This window comes from Pleurodeles waltl, chromosome 9 (genome assembly GCF_031143425.1).
Source record: "Pleurodeles waltl isolate 20211129_DDA chromosome 9, aPleWal1.hap1.20221129, whole genome shotgun sequence".
In the NCBI taxonomy this organism is placed as follows: Eukaryota; Metazoa; Chordata; class Amphibia; order Caudata; family Salamandridae; genus Pleurodeles; species Pleurodeles waltl.
In genome coordinates this window covers 7,723,654-7,746,295 of record NC_090448.1, presented here as the reverse complement: position 1 = coordinate 7,746,295, position 22,642 = coordinate 7,723,654, and the positions used below count along the sequence as shown (strand labels likewise).

General features: G+C 48.9%; 1 long non-coding RNA gene across 1 annotated transcript in view; it reads right to left on the bottom strand.

Moving 5' to 3' along the window:
- The window catches only part of LOC138258567 (uncharacterized), a 279,642-nt gene that overhangs the window by 241,636 nt on the left and 15,364 nt on the right, over window positions 1-22,642 (bottom strand). The window contains exon 2 of the long non-coding RNA XR_011198420.1: window positions 21,898-22,016. This is a non-coding gene — a long non-coding RNA (uncharacterized lncRNA). The remainder of the gene's footprint in view (window positions 1-21,897; window positions 22,017-22,642) is intronic.

Genomic DNA, 22,642 nt, shown 5'->3' with positions numbered 1-22,642 from the left:
GAAGGGCTCACGTGGAACGTAACAAGAGAAGGTACAGTTCTACATCTACCTCAGTATTTAGGGTTTTTATTAGTGTAGGGGTGTGGCCATGTGCCTGTTCTCAAGACTTGCCCCAAAGGGTAAATAACACAATGCCTCCAACCTGTTAAGAAGGAACAAAGGCCTCTAATGCCTAGTACACCTCCAGCGAGTAATGACAACCTGATATCCACTAGAAAGGACTCTTATGAGACAAACCAATTCTAGATGGGATTTCCAAAAGGACCCCAAATGTGACCAAGAACACTTTGTTCCTCTTAGTCTCACATCCAAGGGATTGTGCACATGTTTAAAACATGTGTGCCATAGCACAAATCACAGGGGACCACTATACCAATATAAGATGGTGCAGGGGGCTCCCCAAACTAGATTAAGGGACAGTAGGATGACACCCAAATCTGCTAGGATGATACTGCACATTCTAGGAATATACAGGTCCTCACATTGGAAGGTGTTGTCCCTTCACTCCTTTAAGGTGAATGTGGTAGGGCAGTGTAGCCACTGAGCTGAGAAGTCTAGGAAGATAGGAAGACCAGCTTCCCATCCCTGTTGCACTAACTCCCCCCAAGCTAGGGGTCTACTCACGCTTGCTATGGTCACCCCTTGGTTGGTTTATGAACCAGACTCTTCGTTCTCTGTGGGGTCAGCCACTTCTCATGCTTCACGTGGGACCAACCACTTGAGGGTAGGAGAAGCATAGTACTCCCTGCCCAGAAGTCACACTCAATAAAGCAGTCATCACTTCTCTCTTAAACAGCTGCAGGGAGAACCTCCTAATTGCTTCAAGTACAGACCATCTCCCAAGTTCCCAGATCCAGATAAGATGCTGCAACAGTTAGTGATTGAACACTTTTGCCGTCTGAAGACACCACAGCTGCAGGCAGCATCATAACTTTGACATTCAGGGGCATATTTATACTCTGTTTGAGACAGATTTACCTCTTTTTTTTTTTAACCAAATCCGGCGCAAACTTAGCTCCATATTTATACTCTGATGCTAGACCCGTCTAGCGTCAAAGTTATGGAGTTAACGTCATTTTTTTACCGTGGAAGCCTGCCTAAATGACTCTAAGGCATTTGCGCCTTATTTATCCTCCTGTGCAAAAATGACGCACAGGAGGAGGCAGGACTTAAATAATGTCACTAATCATGTTTAGCGCCATTATTTAACACCTGGATGAGGGCAGGCGTTAGGGGACCTGTGGGCTCATTTCCATGGCTGAACTCCATGGAAGCCTTCGACAGGTGCCCTTCTCTGCCACCAGGGACACCCTCAGACACCCCTACCCACCCCTGGAGGACAGCCATGGATGGTGGGACCCATCTACAGTAAGTCTAGGTAAGTATTTTCATTTTTTTTTTGTGGCATAGGGGGACCTAACTTGGCCCCGCTACATGCCACTGTGCCCAATGGTCATGCCCAGGGTGCAGAAGTCCCCTGGGCATGACCATTGGGCATGACTCCTGTCTTTGCTAAGACAGGAGTCATGTCCATGGGGGTTGTGTGTCACAAAATGACACTAGTCAGGTTAGAGTCAATATATTCGATGCTAACCTGACTTGCACCATTCTTTGACGAACAACCCCCACTCATTCCTACGCCTCCGCTGCCCGGCTAGCGTCATTTATTTTGACGCTAACCAGGCTGCAGTGCCAACTACCCTCATTCCTTAAATAAGACACCCGGCTGGCGCGTTGGAATGGCAGTAGCCGGCGTCAATCTTTTGGACGCAAACCTGTGCTAGCGCAGGTTTGCGTCAAAAAGTATAAATATGGTCCTGAGTGGCCTCTGTAGGTGACCTAAGATGCGGGAACCACAGAAGCAACGCTGGTCTTCTTACAGAACAATACTTCTGTTCTTAAATTTAGAGGTATAGATGTGAGCAAAGCCATCCAAGAATTCTGCACAGGCTCTTTTTGGTGCTAAGATCCATTTAGTTAGAGAGAGAAAGAGAGGGTTGGAGAATCAATGCAGAGAAATTCAGAGCTACTGTTATAAAGTTGTACTATTTTCTTAGTTTTCAGTTTGTTAGCCAATCATGTGCCAGTATGTTGTTTGCCTTCATGATAAGTGTTATGAGGCCTTCTTGGACTCATGTTGGTTCCCCTGTTTTTAGCTTCATTTTATATTTCATATTTTATACATTTTAGCTGCACGGCTTTTAGCAATGACATTTTACACACATTTCTCCCATGATGTTCTTTTAGGAATATATTCTGTGCACCAACATACATTTTTGACTTTAATAAATTCACAAAGTGTATTCCTAGTGTAACTTCTTGGGTGTCTCCAATCCTGGTGAAAGGGGGTTTGGAACCCACTACTGATGAACAAAGTACTGCTCTGAGTCCACACAGGACAGATTGTTGCCTAATAAGCACTTTCCTCGTGTAGCGTTCAGTGAGTTGTGTGGAGTACAGTCCACTGGGTTCTCTGTCTAATGATGGTATGGTGACTAAGCCTGCATTGTCAGAGGGTCGAGGGAACCCAAATCACAGACTGTATTCTGGAGTGATTGCAGAAAAGGTATTACAGACATTGGCCAACTTACATCTAGTTACTACTCTTCGAATATATCCAACATGTTCTATTCAGGTTTGAATTCTGGGAGTGACAGCTGACTGACCATTCTCTAATTTTTACACTTTATACTTCATACAGACCCCCAACCCACCACCCCGGATATAAACATTTTGCGATTTGCAAAAAAATTGTGAAATCTGAACTTTTGTAAAAACCCAACGATTTTTACAAAAGTGCCCACAATTATTTTATATATAGCTCAGACACGATCCGAAGGTATTGTTGCCCCAGTTCCATTATTTAAGGGCTCCATGTTCCACGTGGCAATGAGTGTCTCTTGACCCACTCACTATGGTGAGCGAGGCTCACAGTGGAACCTGCAGAGGAATTACACAAATAACATGAGCTGGATGAGTGACAGGCAGAAGCCTTGTCCAGAATATCATGACATGTCACGCACTCCGATGTACCCCTAAGGGTGTCCTAGCAGTTCAGTTGTCTGGCAGTACCACTCCCCAGAGGAGGGTACATGAGCCCAGGTGTAGAGGCAAGGTGAGGAAGGACTCACCCTTGTCCCCTGTTCAGTCCCAGGGTACCGACCCTGGGCTGATTGACCAGTGTCAGGGTACCACCCCTGAACTGGCGGGAGGTAGGATGGAGAAGGGGTACCAGATCCCTGGGGTTACTGCCCCATATTCTGAGATACCTCAGAGGTCTGAGAAACCTCAGGAGCCCCCATGGAACTCCCTGCCAGCTTCAAGGCTGGAGAAGAAAATTGCCCAGTGGCCCTGCTCAGGGTCTCTGCTTAGCAGTGGATGGTCTGGGCCTGGCTCCAACCTTTTGGTTGCTGTCTTTGTGGACAGAACTTTCCCTGGGTTGGGAACAGAAGTCAGACCCAAGGGGTGGAACAGGCCACATCACTTTGTTGGCCATGGTGGCACTGTCTGCATACTGGGATGCATCTGTGAGCAAATTAAAGTTAGGAACTTCACAGATGGGGTACCCAGATTAGGAGAAGGGTTCCCCATGGGTCAGTTCAGTGGCCCCAGAGAGTATAGACAGAGGAGCCTCACTGAGTCAGAAAGGCGTAGAACTGGCACGTGCCCCTGCAGTAGTGGCCCATTGTCCATGTTGTATCGCCTTAAGCAGGGACGTCCATCAGAGTGTTGATTAATCTACCATGGCTTTAGGCCGGAAGGGGGATATGTTGGAAATGGCCTTGCTGCAGGTTCACCCCCAAACCTTTAGCCTTCCTCCTTCTCTTTTTCTGACCTCATTTTTGCTGGCTTTAGGACTCTGCGCACTTTACCACTGCTAATCAGTGCTAAAGTACATATACTCTCTCCTTAAGTATGGTGACATTGGCTCATACCCAATTGGCATATTTAATTTACTTTTAAGCCCCTAGCTAAGTGCACTACATGTGCCCAGGGCCTGTAAATTAATTATTACTAGTGGCCCTGCAGCACTGGTTGTGCCACCCACAAAACTAGCCCTTAACCATATCTCAGGCCTGCCTTGCAAGGCCTGTGGCTGCAGTTTCACTGCCACTTGGACTTGGCATTTAAAAGTAATTGCCAAGCCTTAACCACCCCTTTTTCTACATATAAGTCATCCCTTAGGTAGGCCCTAGGGAGCCCATAGGGCAGGGTGCTATATAGGTAAAAGGCAGGACATGAACGTGTGTTGTATATGTCCTGGTAGTGTAAAACTTTAAATTCATTTTACACTGCTGTGAGGCCTACTCCTTTCATAGGATAGCATTAGGGCTACCCTCATATACTGTTTGAGTGGTAGATTCTGATCCGAAAGGAGAAACCAGGTCATATTTAGTATGGCCAGAATAGTAATAGAAAATCCTGCTTAATGGTAAAGTTGGACTTAATATTGCTATTCTAGAAATGCCACTTTTAGAAAGTGAGCATTTCTCTACACTTAATTCCTTCTGTGCCTTCCAATCCGCGTCTGGCTGGGTTATTTGACAGCTCCCTTGTGCATTTTACTCAGACAACCCCAAACACAGGATGCTCAGTCACACCTGCACACATCTGCATACTGAATGGGGGGTCTTCCTGGGCTGGTGGGTGGAGGGCCTCACACTTACATGTCAAAGGACATTGTGTGCCTGCCCTCACACAATGGACTGCCACACCCCCTACTGGGACCCTGGCAGACAGGATGGAACTGGAAGGGGACCTGGTGCACTTCTAAGCCACTCTTTTACGTCTGCCCCACTTCAAAGGCACATTTGGGTATTTAAGCAGGGTCCCTGACCCTACCAACTCAGACACTTTTATACACACTTCTGAAGTCAGACACTTCTGGACAAGATACCACTGGGGAAGAAACTCTGAGCCAGGACCTGCAACCTGCCAAGAGAAGCTGCCTGGCTGCCCAAAGGACTCACCTGACTGCTTTGCTGAAATGGACTGCTGCCCTACTGTTGCCCCGCTGCTTTCCTGCCCTCTGGCTCTGCTGAGAAGTGCTCTCCAAGGGCTTGGTTTGAGCTTTCCTCTTGTTCTCTGAAGTCTCCGGGCCAAAAATACTTAATCTCTGCAAATAACTCCTTGTGCTGTGAAAAATCGACGCTCAGCCTGACGGAATCGACGCACAGCCTGCACTGTGGTGAGAAAATCACTGCATGCGGAACCAGAACGATGCAGCATGGCTGCCCGAGTGGAGATCAACCCAGCACCAGGGTTGAGACCGGCACTTCGACGCACGCCGACTCGATCGAGGCATAGCCAAGCCGGAACACCGCAGCCCGACTTCCGGCAAGAAGAATTGACACAGCACCTGCTGTGCAACAGAAATTTCCCTGCATCGCCCACCGTATCGACGCAGCTCCTGAAACTTCGTCCCGCACGGCCAGGATTTCTCCACATCCTCCCCGGGACATCCAAACGTGCATACAAAAACTTATCAAACGTGAACATATGAAAAGTGCCAGATCCTCTGATTATAATATGAAGTCTGAAAATCTACATGCTCATGAAATCCGTTTAATAATTAGAAGCAAATACGTTGCCTTAAAGGCAGGGGCCGCCTGTACCCTCTGAAATGTATTGTGTGAGTGAAGTGCCCCACCACTTCCCAAAACAAAATAAAACACCCCCTCACTCCAAAACCGCGAAGTAAACCACCACTTCAGCCAAAGCCCAAATAAAATGATAACAACAGCTACAAAATAAGCACAACTACCACACTTACATGCATTACACAACTACATGCATTACACACTTACATATATTACACACACACATGCATTACACATTTAAAATAAAAAAGGCACCTACCCCTGGCTGTGCGTACACCTCGTGCTCTTCTCCTTCTCCGATGCCGGGAGAGCTCCCCTAGCCAAACCTGCTGTTAACCAGCATGAGAGAGGTGATTGGATGGAGCGGGCTGGCTTGATGCTCCTTCAGGCCCTGGAGGCCTGTGCTTGGTCTCCACCAAGCAGTTTAAAGACAGCTGAGTGGAGAGCTTCAAAGTGCGCATGTTACTTTGGCCAGTGCAAAACAGCCAGCCAAAGTGACATGCGCACTTTGGAGCATCCAGTCAGTCCTGCTTCAGTCCTCTGCTGCCAATTGGCAGTAGAGGACACGCCCAGCACGGTGCACGCTGCGCTGGAAAAAAGGGAATGGGAATGAAATCTTTTCATTGCCATTTTATTTTCACATGTGCGGCTCGCAGCCGGTGGCGGGTGACGGTCCCCGGCCTTTGAGAAGAAACCACCACTGCTTAAAGGGGTCAAATGGAGTCTGAAGAAGCTGTGTACATCCAAGTATGGAGACTCTACGAGGCAGTGCACCGGGTGTCAAAAACTCACTCCAAACTTAGCGAATGGTTTCGATGTTTCTCCCCGTAGACTCTAGAGCAGGATAAGGGGCAGAAGATGGATGAATAGCGCTGCTACGTGTATCGCTTATGAATATCTCTTAACAGCGTCCGATAACCCCGGCCTGATTACTTGTTCCTTCGCTTGTGGGCGAGCTCGTTTCACGCCCTTTACGCCTCCGCTGTCTAAGCTGCAAGTGTCCCTCCGTCGCCGTCCACAGTGTCCTGTGCCCAGGATAGAAGGACCCTGCCTTTCAGGGTTTACGTTGACGACTTTCTGCTATTCACAAACACACTTTACGGGTAGTATCTTTACGACTGCGGAGTCTCTGCACATGCACATAGCACTGTCCTGGGGGAAGGTGTGTGAAGGTCAGGGGCTGCGGCGTGTCTGGGTGTGCAGGGGAGGGTGGGCTACCTGTGCTGATAGCCTTAATGCCCCCTGCTGCCGGACATTCTCACAACTACCTCAGCTCCTTTCTGGAAGCCGTGCCTTCAACCTGTGCCCACCATCGATGCTGTTAACGCCCTCAGCCAAGGGCAATAACGCTTCATTGACCCGCCGTCTGCATGTACTACTGAGGTCTCTTCAGCACCGAGGTCCGATTACGCAGTAGTTTGATTCGCTGTGTGAAGTCAATAAACGTCAGGTTACCTGTGGAATCTATAATTAGTGCAAAAGTTCAGAAGAAAAAACCTGAGATGAAATGTGAGCCCCGGAGCAGGTCAAACGATGCTGTCAGCTCAAATCTGAGCACATTGTGAACAGAGGGAAGTGCTTTCATCCCTAACAATTAGCAGGATAATACACCCCTCACACACACACACACACACACACACACACACACACAGCTGGAGCCTGCAACACAACACCCAGAAGCAAGCGCAACAGTGACGCTTCACCAGAGTGGGGGCCCCGGACTCGGGGTGCAGACATTCTGAGAACAGGAGTTCCCGGAGCTCAACTGACTCCCAGGAACTGAACCGAGGGGTGAGTCATGGGGCGGGGAGTCCTGCAGAGAAACAGAGCGAAGGACTGAACAATGAAACCTACTCTTGGAAGGGGTCCAAGGTCTCGGGGCCCAGAGACAAGTGCCTGACATGTAAGGACACGTGCACCGCCTCCCGGAAGCCTTCAAGATTTCCCTCCTTGGGGATTTCTGGCCAAGGCAGCCCTGAGACTGCCCCTTGTAGCAGCAAAGAGAAATGAAATGCAGACAGAGTGAAGTGTGTGGGGAACTCATTCCCCGGAGCTGCAGTGGGGCTCGCTGTTCAGTGGCTTCCTTCAGTCCAGCAGCACCAGGTGACATCTGGGCCTTTGGCACTGGGCACTTTCTACTCAAGTTTCCAGCCTGGATGGCTCTTCCGGTTGCATGAGGCGTGTTTGTCCAGAGGGAGGCAGTATCCATGGCATCCGCTGTCCCCAACTCACGGTCTTGCCCATTTGGCATCATTTGACTCTTCTGACAGCATCTCTGCCATGCACAGCTTGCTGGGGCCTTCTCAGATTACTGTTTTTTTTAGATTATAAACACCAGGTCATTTTTCAATTGCAGCAGCTGCGGAATGGCTTTTCCCCAAAGTGGCTGCAGGTGGCAATTGTTCTGTCTCGTGCTTTATATTAGCAGCAAACTCCGGCATCAATGCGCGCTCTTAAACTCAGCGCGCCGCATAAATAATGCACACGAGACACGCAGTTAGCGTAGTAGGCTGCCCGGCATCAGACTGTTCACGCCTTGCCAAACCAGCCGCTTTATTCCTTCCCCCTACGTCAGGGGGTCTGAGCATTCCTCCCCCCGTTAGCAGGGGGAGGTAACCTTCCAGCATGTACTGACAAGGGCTGTGATAACCACACCCCTGTCCGCCGGGTAACTTGGGGAAGTCCCAAACATAACATTCCTCCTCAACTATAAAATAACTTGAAACTAACAGGGAGGCATTACACACAAACTGCTTTGTTCCATAGTGCTCAAGGAAAACAATATTTTCTACATACCTAAATACCTTCTTTTTACTCAAATAACTTTCGCTGACCTCTCACCCACTGTGGTCCATATATATTAAAATGTCCCCACTACTCACATACATAGTCCTTCAGCCTCTCTGGGGGTGATAGGCGGGATCGCAAATTGTACCTGCCCATCCCTCTTCTTTGAATCACCTCCCGGCTGTCTTCCTCCACTGGCACCTCTACCGGCTGATTCTCCTCGATCTGTGCCGGGACCCTCGTAGGTGCAACTTCTCTTTCTCCGAACTACTCCCGGGTTCGTGAAGGACTATTCCTCAGCCCGTTCTCATCGGAGGGACCTGGTCTCCAGAAGTCTTCGTCTTCTCTCTCTTGGCTCCTATCATTTCTGCTCCCTTGACGACCCATGTGGTCTCTCTGATATGTCTTGAAACATGAGATGTTCCTTGTCACAACCTCATTTCCTCTTGGAGCGGTCACTAGCGTTCCTTTTACTCGGGTGACAGTCCACAGACCTGATTCAAAAGTTGTTTTGAACTTGCCTCCCGGATGTCGATTCTTCATGAGTACCACCTCACCTCTACTCAAATGTCTGGTACACGCTCTCCTCTTCCTTGACATCCGCTCATTGTGGACCTGGCTTTGTTGCAGTCGTGCTTCCGCTTGTCTTTGCCTGTTTTTCAACTGTCCTGGCGTCTCTGTCATGGTTTCCACTTGGGGAATAGTGTCCCTTACTTGTCGTTGCATGCAAATATGGCTCGGGGGTACACCAGTTGTACTATGGGGGTCAGGCGATATTCTCTCAAGAACTCCAAAATCGCACAGTCTATATTTTTCTCTCTCACTACCGCAATCCTCAGTACTTTGTTTAGGGTCCTCATAAATCGTTCAGCCTCTCCATTGGCTTGAGGCCATCGTGGAGTAATTTTTCGGTGTTGGATGGCATGTGAGGCCAGATATGCTGCAAAGTCATGGCTCGAAAATGGGGGACCATTGTCGGTTCTTAGTTCTTGTATCATCCCATGCGTGGCCATTGTTTTCTCTATGCAACGTATTACTTTCTCCGTGACCGTAGATTCTAAAATTTCGACCTCTGGATATTTTGAGAAATCATCGATCACCACTAGCATATGTCTTCCATCCGGTAGACTTCCCAGATCCGCACTCGCTCTCTGCCAGGGCGTTGACGGGATGGATTCTGTGATGATGGGGGGTGGCGGATCCGTCGGCCCCACCAATTGACATACGTGACACCTCTATATGGTCCTCTCCACCCGGGTGTTTAGGTCTGGGAACCACACTTTGCTTCTCAATCTGGCCTTTGTTTTTACCATGCCCTGGTGAGCGGTATGGGCCAAATCTACTGTCCTTTGCCTCAGGCTGTCCGGGATGACCAGCCGACTTCCTTGCAACAGGCAGTTTTCAGGCGACACCGCCAGCTCGTGCCTGACTCGAAATAATGCTTGTAGGTTGTGGTTGGCCTCCTCAGTTCTTAGAGTCAGATTCTGCTTCAACAGGTGCCATTTCCCATCACTGACACAGGACATTGCCAATTGCAATACCTCATCTTCTTTTGTTGCGTCCTGTATTTCCTTCAGGGTCATTGGCAGTGGCCGAGATCTCTCCACTATCAACCTCACATACTCCTCCGTATTCTCAGTCCCCTCTTTTTTGATCACGGTAATCGGTCTTGCATGTCGAGACAAATAGTCTGCTGGGTTTTGTGCCCCGGGGCGGTATACCACAGAGAATTGATACCCTTGTAGTTGGAGAATCCATTTTTCAATCCTCGGGGAGGCTGTGAGGCTGTTTTGTTGAACAACGGTATCAGTGGCTTGTGGTCAGTGTATACAACAAATGGGTGACCATAGATGTACAGATGATAGTGGCGACAGGCCCAGTTGACTGCTAGCGCCTCCTTCTCTATGTGTGAATATCTTTGTTCCGTTTCTGTCAACGCTCGACTGGCATATGCCACGGGGGCCCAGTCGCCTTCTTTTTTTCTTTGGGACAACACGGCTCCGAGACCTGTGGGGCTCGCATCCACTGATAGCTCTGTTTCTTTTGCTGGGTCGAAGAAAACCAGAGTTGTCTCTGCCGATAGTGCCTGCTTCGTGTCCTGAAATGCCTTTTCCTGCGTCGCATTCCACTCCCACTGAGTGTGAGCCTTTGTTAACTCCCTTAGTGGGGCCATGAGGGAGGTTAGATTGGGAATGAACCTCCGGCAATATGTTACCATTCCCAGGAAGCTTCGAACACCAGTGACTGAGGTGGGTGGGGGGGTGCTGACTTTATATCTGCCACTTTCTCTGGGTCAGGTCGAACTCCTTTTTCTGAGAAGTGATATCTGAAGAATGCAATGTCCTTTCTCAGAAATTCACACTTTTCCCGATGTAATGTTAGTCCATTTGTGTGCAGTCATTGGAATACTGCTCGTAACCTCTGTAGGTGTGCCTCAACTGTGGGCGCATGTACCAGGATATCATCACTCACACTGATGACTCCCTCCAGGCCAGCCAGAACTCCTCTTATGGTGTCCTGGAAAACTTCAGCCGCGCTGGCGATCCCGAAACTCAGGCGTCGGTATCATCTTAGTCCCACATGGGTGGAGAACATGGTGATTGCTCGAGACTCCGGAGCCAACATTATTTGGTGATATCCAGCTCTTAGATCCATTTTTGAGAACCATTTGGACCCGCTGACCTCCACCACTATGTCATCCACTGTAGGGGTGAGGTGACGCTCCCTCCGGATAGCCACATTTGGGAGGCGCATATCTACGCATATGCGTACCTCCCCTGGTTGTTTGGGTTTTCTGGTGACCACAATGGGTGACACCCATGGGGTTGGTCCTTCTACCTTCTCAATTATGTCCGCTTCTTCCAGTTTCCTTAATTCTGCCTCCACTTGTGGGCGGAGATGAAATGCAATGCGTCGGTGCTTCAACGCGACTGGTTCTATGGACTTGTCAATGTGTAGTTTTACTTGACGGTCTTTCAGGCAGCCAATGCCTCGGAATAGATCTGCGTACTCTTCCTGTAAGCTTTCTAGCTCCCCCACGTGGATGCTGAACGCGAATGTCACCAGTTTCAGTTCTTCTGCAGTACAGCAACTGAGCAGCATCCCTGTTCCTATCTTGGTGACATACACCTTAGATTGTACCGTTACATTATCATGATTGATGTCCGTCACGAAAACTCCTGCCATTGGGAGGGGTCTTGTTGATCCGAATGCGAATACTTGTACTGTCGTGCGCCGTAGAGGGGGGTGATGCGGCATTTGGTCAAAATCAGATTGCGCCAGTATATTAACTGAGGCTCCTGTGTCAATTAGGGCAGTTACTTGGTGTTCCGCTACTTTGACTTGGCACTTTGGAATTTTCTTCCGGCTTTGGCAGCCTGGTTCCGTTGCATGGATTATGTACACGGTTCCTTCTGGCTCATCATCATCATCCATGTCGGGGATTAGATCTGGTGGTTGTACCGCTTTGGCTCCTTGACTTGTCTTTTGTCTGTCCCCTCTTGCTCTGGTATTCGAACGGCAAACTTTTGCGAAATGATTCAGTTTTTGGCAGTTGGTGCACTGTTTCCCCAGTGCCGGGCATTTCCCTTGGTGTGGAAATGTTCCTCCACACATATAGCATGAACGGTGTGCACCTGTCGATCTTTTCTTGTCCTTCTTTTTTGTCACACTGCCTGATGCTATGGCATTTATCGGTTCTGTTTTGATGGTTTGTTCGAGCGCCGATTCCATGTGTGCTGCTCATACCCTGGACAACTCTTTTGACCTGCCCATCGTCAGCATGTCAGCCATCGTCATGCATGGGATCTGGAGGATGTGTTCTCTTAATTTTGTTGAGTGGCATCCTTGGATAAATTGCGCTCTTATTTCATCATCCGGGTCAGGCAATGTGCATGTGCTTGCTAGTTCCTTTAACCTTGCATAGTATGTGTCTACCGATTCATCTGAGTGTTGTCTGGCTTGTCGCAGGAGGAACCGTTCGTAGTCAGGATTTGCCATGGGTTCAAAGTATGCAGTTATTGCCCTTTTTAGCGTTCGGTACGTGAATGGGGGCCCTTCTTCAGCCACTGTTTTGCTGATTCTGTGCAACATCGCTCCTCCCATGTGCAGGAGCATCGGTCTTTGTCTATCCGGGTCTAGTGCGACAGCTGCAAAATAATTTTCTAAACGTTCCACCCAGGATTTCCATTTTGCGGCCTGTGCTGATGGGGGCCCTTCCATGACAAAAGGCTCTATGACCGGGAAAGTGGCCATTTTTTTTTTTTTTTTTAGACCCCCTCTTTATTTCCTTGACCTCTGTCTAATTTTCATATACTTTGTTGTCCTTCTTTGTTTGCTCATATATCTATATATTTTCTCTTTGTTTTGATCCTGTGTCCCCCTTTTCTTTCTGTTTGTTGTTCTATGTGGGCGCTGGGGCCCGATTATCTGTGCCCCTTCATTTCTGGGCCTCACTCTCCCCCTCACCTCCTTTTTTTTCCATGCGTGGCTGCCAGCCGGTCTCCTGGGGCCGTTTTGGGGGCAGGGTAAAGTGTTCTTTCGGAGCGCGCGTCACCTGCGTTTATGGTGTTCCTCGCGTGGAACGTCAGGGCTCACTCGGGTATTTCAAGATGAAGTTTCACCTCACGTCGTCTTGCTTCAGGCGTTTTTTTTTTTTTCGGCGCGCGTTTTTGAAACTGCCGGGGGTCGCACCGCCGCTCTTCCCCCATGTGGGTTTATCCCACCTTCGTCGCCAATTTGTTCTGTCTCATGCTTTATATTAGCGGCAAACTCCGGCATCAATGCGCGCTCTTAAACTCAGCGCGCCACATAAATAATGCACACGAGACACGCAGGTAGTGTAATAGGCTGCACGGCATCAGACTGTTCACGCCTTGCCAAACCAGCCGTTTTATTCCTTCCCCCTACGTCAGGGGGTCTGAACCATTCCTCCCCCCGTTAGCAGGGGGAGGTAACCTTCCAGCATGTACTGACCCGGGCTGTGATAACGACACCCCTGTCCGCCGGGTAACTTGGGGAAGTCCCAAACATAACAGCAATGTGGGGACCGCTGTAAGGGCCGCTGCGCAGCTTCTGCCCATGCTTCCTGACCTGTTTGACTCCTCCCAGTGGCGTAACAAAGGCCTCGCAGCCACCGCAGTGCGGGGGAGCGAGCTCCTGGCGGCCCCCTCAGCACAGGCCTTGGCCTGAGTTAGTCCGGGAGGGAGGATGAGGCTCCATGTGTTTTTCAGGGGCCCCCTTCAGTTTCTGAGCTCACTGAATTCTCCTCCTCCCGACACACCCAAAGTGCGCATGTCACTTTGGCCGGCGCAAAACACCTGGCCAAAGTGACGCGCACTTGGAGCATCCAGCCAGCCACTGCTCCAGTCACAGCAGAGGATACGCCCCAAATGTCTTTTGCCTCGGGCCGGCACCCTGCAGCACGCACATCAGGTGAAAAGATAAAATGGCAATTCAATCATTACATTGCCATTTTATGTTTGTCACCCGTGACGCGCAGTGGGCAGGGGGGCAATAGTCCCCTGCTCTCGTGGAGAAGCCGCCGCTGTTTGAGTGCCCCCCACTCACCGCTACTTCCCGTGACCGAGAGAGTCCTTGGCATGTACTCAACCCATAAAGGTACTTCCACGGAGCAGGAGATGGGATGGCGATCACATCACCTTTAGGGCCCCCATAAGGGTGGTGCCCCCATAATGGTGTTCCCCATGGCTTTGGTGGCGTCTTTACCCAAAGCAACCAACCCACCTCGGTGCAGCAGGGAAATGGTGAGGAGGTCTGTGGGACACGCAGCTGTGTTTGGCTAATGTCCAGTTACTGCCCTCAGGTGTTCATTGATGTCTAGGTACTGCCCATGTATGAGTCTGCATCTCTTGGACTGAGGATAGAGGTCTGTATGTTTTTGCTTTATTCTCATGTGTTTCAACTAAAGGGACACATCTCCCCTCAGGGGTGTGGAATTTTATAAAATATCTACTTGCCCATGGGACAGGTTGCTTCATAAATCTACTTTTCCTGTACAAATCTCAACTTGTCCCTTTGGTGCCATGTAGCGTGTCGACAAATTATGGCAGCGATCTCATTGTATAGGAGGTCTGATACCAGCCTCTCTGATTATGCCAGGGCTCATACGTTTGTAGGGTTTGAATACTAGCGATTACTTTATTTTGGCACCTTTCAGCAGATCTACATCCTGAGGCTGGAGATAGGAGTAAGCAATGGTTCTAGAGTTGGCATGCCATTTTGAGTCTGTGCAAACCTAATACCATGCAGGTTTTAGGGGGTTTCACCAGCCCTTCTGTAATCTTTGCTTATACAGAGAAAGGCTGGAAATTTACACCTGACAAGGGCAGAAGTAAAACTACTTCCTGAGTTGGAAAAAAGTGGTTGGAGGGAAAGAGAACTTGTAAACGCTCAACGGATTTTCGCATGAGCAAATCTACAGATGCATATTTGCTCATGCTAAAACGCAGTTCACAAATATTTTCTAGGAGTAAGTTTTCTTGGCCTCCTTCTCTAAATTCTTGTGAATTCATGAGTGCTGTAAATCTGCACTACTGCAAGAACATATACAATGCATACACTTTTGTGATTTTCTTTAAGAACTGGACCCCTAATTATTTATCTTTTATCAACATCCTGTCTCTCGCTATTTATTGCTGTTTTCACTTTGAATGTCAGTATTCTGCTCTTTCACAAGGAGCATATTGGCACAGAAAGTACAATTGTTCAGTGGCCTGAATTACTGTGGCAAAGTGTGCTTTTTGAGACCAAAAACATTTTTGCTTTTTGCCAATGTTTGTTATAATGGTGAGGGCCTGGCAGCTCCCTCAACAGTAAAGTTTTACAAAAACCAAGGCAAAACAAGACATGCACTGACAAAACCAAAAGGCCAATCACCAGTGTCAGAACTATTGGTTTTGCCAATGCTTGTTTATTTTCATGTTTCCCATTATCTTTTTGGAACTGGTTACAGTGATCTTTCAATTATGAATAATTTTCTGGAAACACCAGCGTGCATCAACACATTTTACTGAATGATGCTCCAAAGAAATGATACTTAAATGTCAGTTGTTTTAGCAAAACGTTTTTTTCCTAGTTGCAGTTTTTTGTGAACGTTTTATTTTGAAAGCACAGAAATCACCAATCTTGCTTTCAAGCTCCTGCAAATATTCACATCAAACCATTGAGCACGCTTGGGAGCATTATATGTAGCCTCATATCAAACTTCACATTTTATACTGGAACCACTGTCACTAGTGCAGTCCGAGCTCACAACATTTTCTTAAAATGCTCACCCTATTGCTAAAGACCTTGCATGAGTGGACCATAGATACAAGTCTGAGCATCATTAGCACACGGACATGAATATTACATTAATTGCGGACAATGCTCTTTCATGATCCCTGTGAACTGGCAGTCAAAGGGTTTGTGCTGCAGGGGGTTGGGCCTACTTGTCCCAAGGACAAAACAAAGATGGAAACTGGATCCCCGGGCCAGCATTAATGAGGGGAGAGAAGTGGGCCATGTGCCCCTTCTCTTTAATTAAATATACCCCCCCCCAAAAAAAAATAGGCTCAGGGCTGAAGGCCCTTCTCATGTCCCCTCCCCATATATATTTTAAAGGAAATTGAAGCAGCCATTTTCTCTGTTTTGTGTTTGCCGCAATCCTGTGGGACTCCCTTCCCGAGCCTTTGTTGGTCCTGGAGACCACATCTCCCGGGGGCCTCCATTATTTATAGATGTGTGCCCTGGTGCCCACCCTGGGAACTCACCACACACGTCAGAGGTGCGGGGGGAGCCCCAGGGCCTCCGCATCCCCAGCCGGCGCCATGCATGGTGCGAGAGCCGGCATTGCTCCCGCCCAGTGGGAGCAGCTACTTATGCACCTCCCACTGGTGGGAGCTTTTTTGAAATCTCCCGCCAGCTGGGAGCTGACTTAGGGCTTGATTTATAGCTTGGCGGACGGGTTACTCCTTCACAAAGGTGAAGAAGTAACCCATCCGCTGACATCTAAATCCCATTAAATATGATGGGATTTGGATTTCGGAGGACTGGATATGTGTCAGATTTGTGATGGAGTAACCCGTCTGCCGACTTCTAAATCAGGCCCTTAGTGTTTGCTTCTGATTGGAGGAAAAATTATAAATGCTCCCACCAGACAGGAGCAAACACATGTTTACCTGCCCACTGTTGTGCGGACAGGGAAACTACTGTGTCCTGGGGGTGGGCTCCCCTGGCCCATTAAAGGCTCAAGGAGAGGGGCTGTGTAGCCTCTGCCCTTTTAATTTACATTATGGCCCTGGGTAATGGGGTTCCCCTTTTTAAGGCTTTGGGAGGGGGGGGCGCAAAGCCCCCCACCCCTTTTTTATGATTTCAGACCTGGGGGATGGAGTCCCTAGGGCCTACCAAGTTTTGGGGAAAGAGGCCGCACGGATCTCCCCTTCATAATAAACCCAGCCCTGGGGGATGGGGTTCCTGGGGCCCAAAATGGGATACTTAAAAAGAATGGCGGGCACTATTTTCTCATTTGTTTTTGCTGCAATCCCACTGGAGTCCTGCGGGAGTGCAGCAAGAAATGCCAATGTTGTTGTTAGTTTGACCTCGTAAGGGGGGTCTCTCTGGGTCCCCCCACAGGGCCTAGGGGGAGGGTATCTCTACCCTGCTCCTTATTATTATTATTTTCTTTTGCTTCGGGACAGGTGACTACGTTCCCAAGTCCTGTAATGGCTGCTAGCAGCGTTTTCCTTATATAACTAGCATCCAATCAGAGTGCTTGCTCCGGCGGGAGTCTGACTCCTGTGGGACCGAATTGGCAGAAGTGAATAAAAGCTCCCTAGGTAACTCAGAACGCTCTATTTTTAAAGTGATGCTCCCACAAGACTTAAGCGAGGCTCCAGCGGTTCCAACCATCCAAATATACAAGTATATTTGAATCTTAATTTCTCAAAAACTACTGAAAGGATTTGCACAAAATCACAAAAAGCACAATCTGCAGAACACAATCTAGCTTCCTGACTACTTTGGTGTAACTCCGTTCACCAGTTTTTGAGGTAGCCCAAATGCACGTAGATTTTGCTTTTTGGGATCCCCTTTTTTCTCATCCCCTGTTTGATGGATCACCCCAAAACTTTCCATGCACAAAAAGGGAAAATAGAACACTTTTTTGGAAAGTTTTGTGAAGATTTGTCATCAAGCGGTTCCAAAGTTCTAAGCAAAACAAAAAAGGCATTTCCAGTGCATTAGACTTGGCATCCTTGGTGTGGTCTCCCCTAACTTTGTGCCTCTGTTTCCCAGGTTGTTGATGTGTGCTGGACTCTGTTTTTGCTGTTTTTGATATTCTGGGCACTTTACCACTGCTATCCAGTGCTAAAGTGAAAGTGCTCCTATGTAAAATGAATGTGTAATTGGCTTTTCATTATTTGCATATTTGATTTACTGGTAAGTCCCTAGTAAAGTGCACTACAGGTGCCCAGGGACTATAAATCAAATGCTACTAGAGGGCCTGCAGCACTGGCTGTGCCACCCACGAGTAGCCCTGTAAACATGGCTCAGACCTGCCACTGCAATATCCGTGTGTGCAGTTTTAAACTACCAATTCGATTTGGCAAGTTTACCCACTTGCCAGGCCTAACGCTTCCCTTTTTCTACATGTAAGGCACCCCATGGGCTGGGTGGACTGTCTGTAAATATGATTAAAGTGCAGATTCCCTTTGGGAGCAGATTGAAAGTTTGAGTTTAGGGTCTCTGAGCTCACAATTTACAAATACATCTTTTAGTGATGTTGGTTTTTAGATTCTGTGTTTGAAAATGCCACTTTTAGAAAGTAGGCATTTTATTGGTTAAACCATTCTGTGACTCTGCCTGTTTGTGGATTCCCTGTCTGGGTCAGTTTGACAGTTGGGCGGTTTATACCTCTCCTCTAGAAAGTGACACAAAGGGAGCTGGGGTGTAGCCTGCGTATACTGAAGAGCCATCTTTGTTGGGAGGGAGGGAATGAGTGGTCACTCACACCTGAAAGGGCTGTGCCTGTCCTCACACAAGGCAGTCTCCAACCCCCGGTGTGTGTCTGGGGCCTGGCCCGGACAAGGCAGGATCCTGCAAATAAGAGAGACTTTTTTTTTAAGTTTGCCTACTTCAAATGCAGAAAGGAGTATAAGTAGTGGGCTCAAAGCCCCTGAAGATTAGATCCCTTCTGGAACCAAGAGGAACCTCTGACAAGGAAAAAAGCTGAAGAGCTGAGGAGAAGTGCTGTCCCGGCCTGTGACTGTGCTTTGTTGGGCTATCTTGCAGTTGCTGCTTCTGCCTGTGAAAGGGGACAAATACTCGACTTTGCTGCGCATTCCTGCTAGAGAAGAATCTCCAAGGGCTTGAACTGAGCTTGCCTCCTGTTGTTGAAGTCTCAGGACCATCAAAGGCTTCAGCTGCCAGCACCTGGACTCTCTGCTGAGACTCCTGCTCTCCCAACTGGTGCCCTAACAAGTTCCTGGGCCCTTGAAAGGATGAAGTTGGCAGCTAAGAACTGAAAATCAACGAACAGAACGCCGTGCGGGACATTTAATACGCACCTTCCATGACGCGGCTGATAAGCGACACGCCACAAGCTTCGTGGCTAAAATTGACACTCCACCTGCATCATGGCTGGGAGATCGACGCAACATGGCTGGAGAAACAACGCACAACACCCACTTACAGAGGCTGATAACGACACAAACCCCACACAGCTCAGTTTTCGGATACCAGGCATTGTTCCTGGGCCTCCAAGTCAACCTGACTGTATACGGATCAGAGGTGGCCCGACTAAAAATCGGCGCATCATTCTCGTGCGAGGGAGAAAAACTACACATCTCGACCAAACCGGAGAAGGAAACGACGCACACCCTCACTTGCGAGTAAGGAATCAACGCATCGCTAACTTTTCCAATGCACGCTTGTCTGTGCAGCTTTATTTTTGACGCTAACCAGGTACTTTGTGTAACAACAGCATTCACACTGTTTTCTAAGGATTAAGGCCCTCATTATGACATTGGCGGAATATCCTGCTGACTGCCACCAACCTACCGCTGCAGCAGCAGACATCCGCTCACCATTTTATGACACACACACACTAATCCATCACTATTCAGCAACAGACACAAGTCCGCCACACCAAAGGTCAGTGATAAACTGGCGTTTTCAAAATCCACACCGTTACACCCACAGAACAACACCAACCACATTATGACCCACGAATCACCACGGCGGACATTCAACGGCCACGCTTAAAATACACACACACATACAAAACAACATCACATTGGACAATTCAAACTACACACACCTGACACCCATACACACACCACACCCACACCACCATAAAACACACCCCCACATTACCCACAACCCCCTTATGAATATAAATCATTGCCAACAGACTGACACCATGACTACAGACCAGAGCCACACACCACCATCACCCATACACCACCCACGCACCATACATCACACACCCCAAAGTATCACCCTACACACCCTCACCCACACTAGTCACACAACAACCATGGCACCACAAAGACTGCCCCGATTCTCAGAGAAGGAGCTAAGGGTCATGGTGGAGGAAATCTTCCGGGTAGAGCCACAGCTATTTGGAGCACAGGTGCAGCAGATATCCATTGCTAGGAAGATAGAGCTATGGCGGAGGATCGTGGACAGGGTCAATGCCGTGGGACAGCACACCAGAACCAGGGATGACATCAGGAAGAGGTGGAACGACCTACGGGGGAAGATACGTTCCATTGCAGCAAGACACCAATTTGCTGTACAGAGGACTGGCGGTGGACCCCCACCTCCTCCCCCACAACTAACATGGGAGGAGCAGGTCTTGGCTATTCTGCATCCTGAGGGCCTGTCAGGAGTAGCAGGAGGACTGGACTCTGGTAAGTCAACTCACTATTTCTATCACCCCACTACCTGCATACAATCACATACCCTCACCCTCACTCCCATCACTCCACCACCTCCCTACCATCACATATGCAAAGCCCTGCATTCCATACCAATGCATGGACACCACTCACAGACCTGCATGGACACCTATCACTAAAGCATGCACAATAGAGAGATTCAGTTACCCCACCACATACCAACCCACGTGAAAGCTGCCAGGGCGAATACAACCAAAGAGGGCAACCCACTGATGCACAATATGTCACACACAGAAAAAGTAACACTGCATTCACATCCCCACAGGTACCCCAGCCAATGTCACCGGAGAAGAGGTGCCAGCAATATCCAGTTCTCCCACAGTAGAAGCCCACAGTGATGACAGCGACTCTGGACGCCTGGATCTGGATGAACAACCTGGCCGATCAGGGACCTCTGTTCAGTCGGTAACCCAGCCACAGTCACACACCACCACAGAGCCTCCCCCCTCAGGAAACACCACCACAGCACTAACCAAGCCTACCCATACCTCTGTCCCCAGGACACATCAATCAGCAGTGTGTCCACCACTACAGGGACTCCAGGGCACACCTCACCCACAAGACAATCAGGGGCGTGGGGTCAGTGGCAGTGGGCACACGGTTCAGGGGACAGAGACACAAGACAACAGGGAAACTGGGAGAACTGCTGTGTGCCAGGGGGAGGACAGGCCCAGGGAACCGACTCTCCAGGAGGCACTCACCAAGATCCTGGGAGCATACCAACATTCCCAGATCCTGGCCAACGTGCGGAAGAACAGGAGGCTGCAGATGGGACAGTACCAGGGGATCAGAGAGGACTTGCAGGCCATTAACACCACCCTGGTCTCCATTGCAGAGGTGCTGGCAGACATGGCCAACATTATGAGAGAGGTAGCCTCACAACAGCGGGTCCCTGCCACTAGCCAGACATCTAAACTGCCTTCCACCTCCACTGCCGCTAGTGGACTGGAGGCCCCACCACAGGACCAACAGGCCATCCGGCACCACTCCCCCTGCAGAAGGAGACCCACACCGCAAACATTCCTTGTGATCCAGGCAGAAGCCAGAGACTATTGCCAAGACCCCCAACAGGAAATTAGACTCTTCTGATTGTCGCTCTTGTGTTCCACTCTGTAACCCTGTCCACTTTGAACTGCCATTGCTCCCCTTCCTATGGCCCCTTGAACAATGCACCTGTGCTACGAATAGACTGGAACAATACCCTGGACTTTCCTCCATCATCACCCCAGCCCAATGCACTTGCCCCTCTACTCCTTAGCACTTAAATAAACACCCTTTGAAAAAATACAAGTATGGAGTATGTCAAATGATATAAGTATGTATTTGTTTAACCAGGTTCAAATTTTGCATTCAAATGTTCAGTAATGTTCAAATTGGAAGACCTGTAGTTGGCTGCAGTGATCACACGAGGAGTGATAGTGGGGCACCAATATCTGCAAAATTAGTTACCAAAGGGTACTGTGAGTGGGCATAGAAGTGGGAAAAACAGCATGCCAGTGACAAAGATAAACAAGAAAATGTCAATGAAAGATGAAGTAACACTGTCCTACCTGGGTGTCATTGGAAGTATTGTCTGATCACTGCAGTCCTCATCTTCATCTTCATCCTCTGCCTCTTCGTCCTCACTGTCCACAGGGTCCACTGCTGCCACACGGCCATCTCCAGCCTCCTGCAGAAAAGGCACATGGCGTCTCAAGGCAAGGTTGTGCAACATACAGCATGCCACAATGATCTGGCAGACCTTCTTGGGTGAGTAGTACAGGGATACACCTGTTAGATGGAGGCACCGAAACCTGGGCTTCAGGAGGCCAAAGGTACGTTCTATTATCCTTCTGGTACGCCCATGTGCCTCATTGTAACGTTCTTCTGCCCTTGTCCTGGGATTCCTCACAAGGGTCAGCAGCCAAGGTAGGACAACATTTAGCCACACACCATCGCATATGGCCTACACCATACCCATACACCAACATATGCTGGGTTGGAACCAGGGCTCACCTATTAGCCACACCCTGTGCCTCTATAGTTTGGCCACACGATTTGGGAAGCTGCTATTCCCCAGGATATAGGCATCATGCACAGACTCAGGATAGTTAGCGTTGACATGGGAGATGTACTGGTCCGTCAGGCACACCATCTGGACATTTATGGAATGAAATGTAATATGTGTTCCATCGATTGCCCCAATAATGTTGGGAATATGTCCCATTGCATAGAAGTCAGCCTTCACTGTGGCCAAATCCTCCACCTGGGGGAATACAGTGTAGCTGCACATGTATTTTATCAGTGCAGACAACA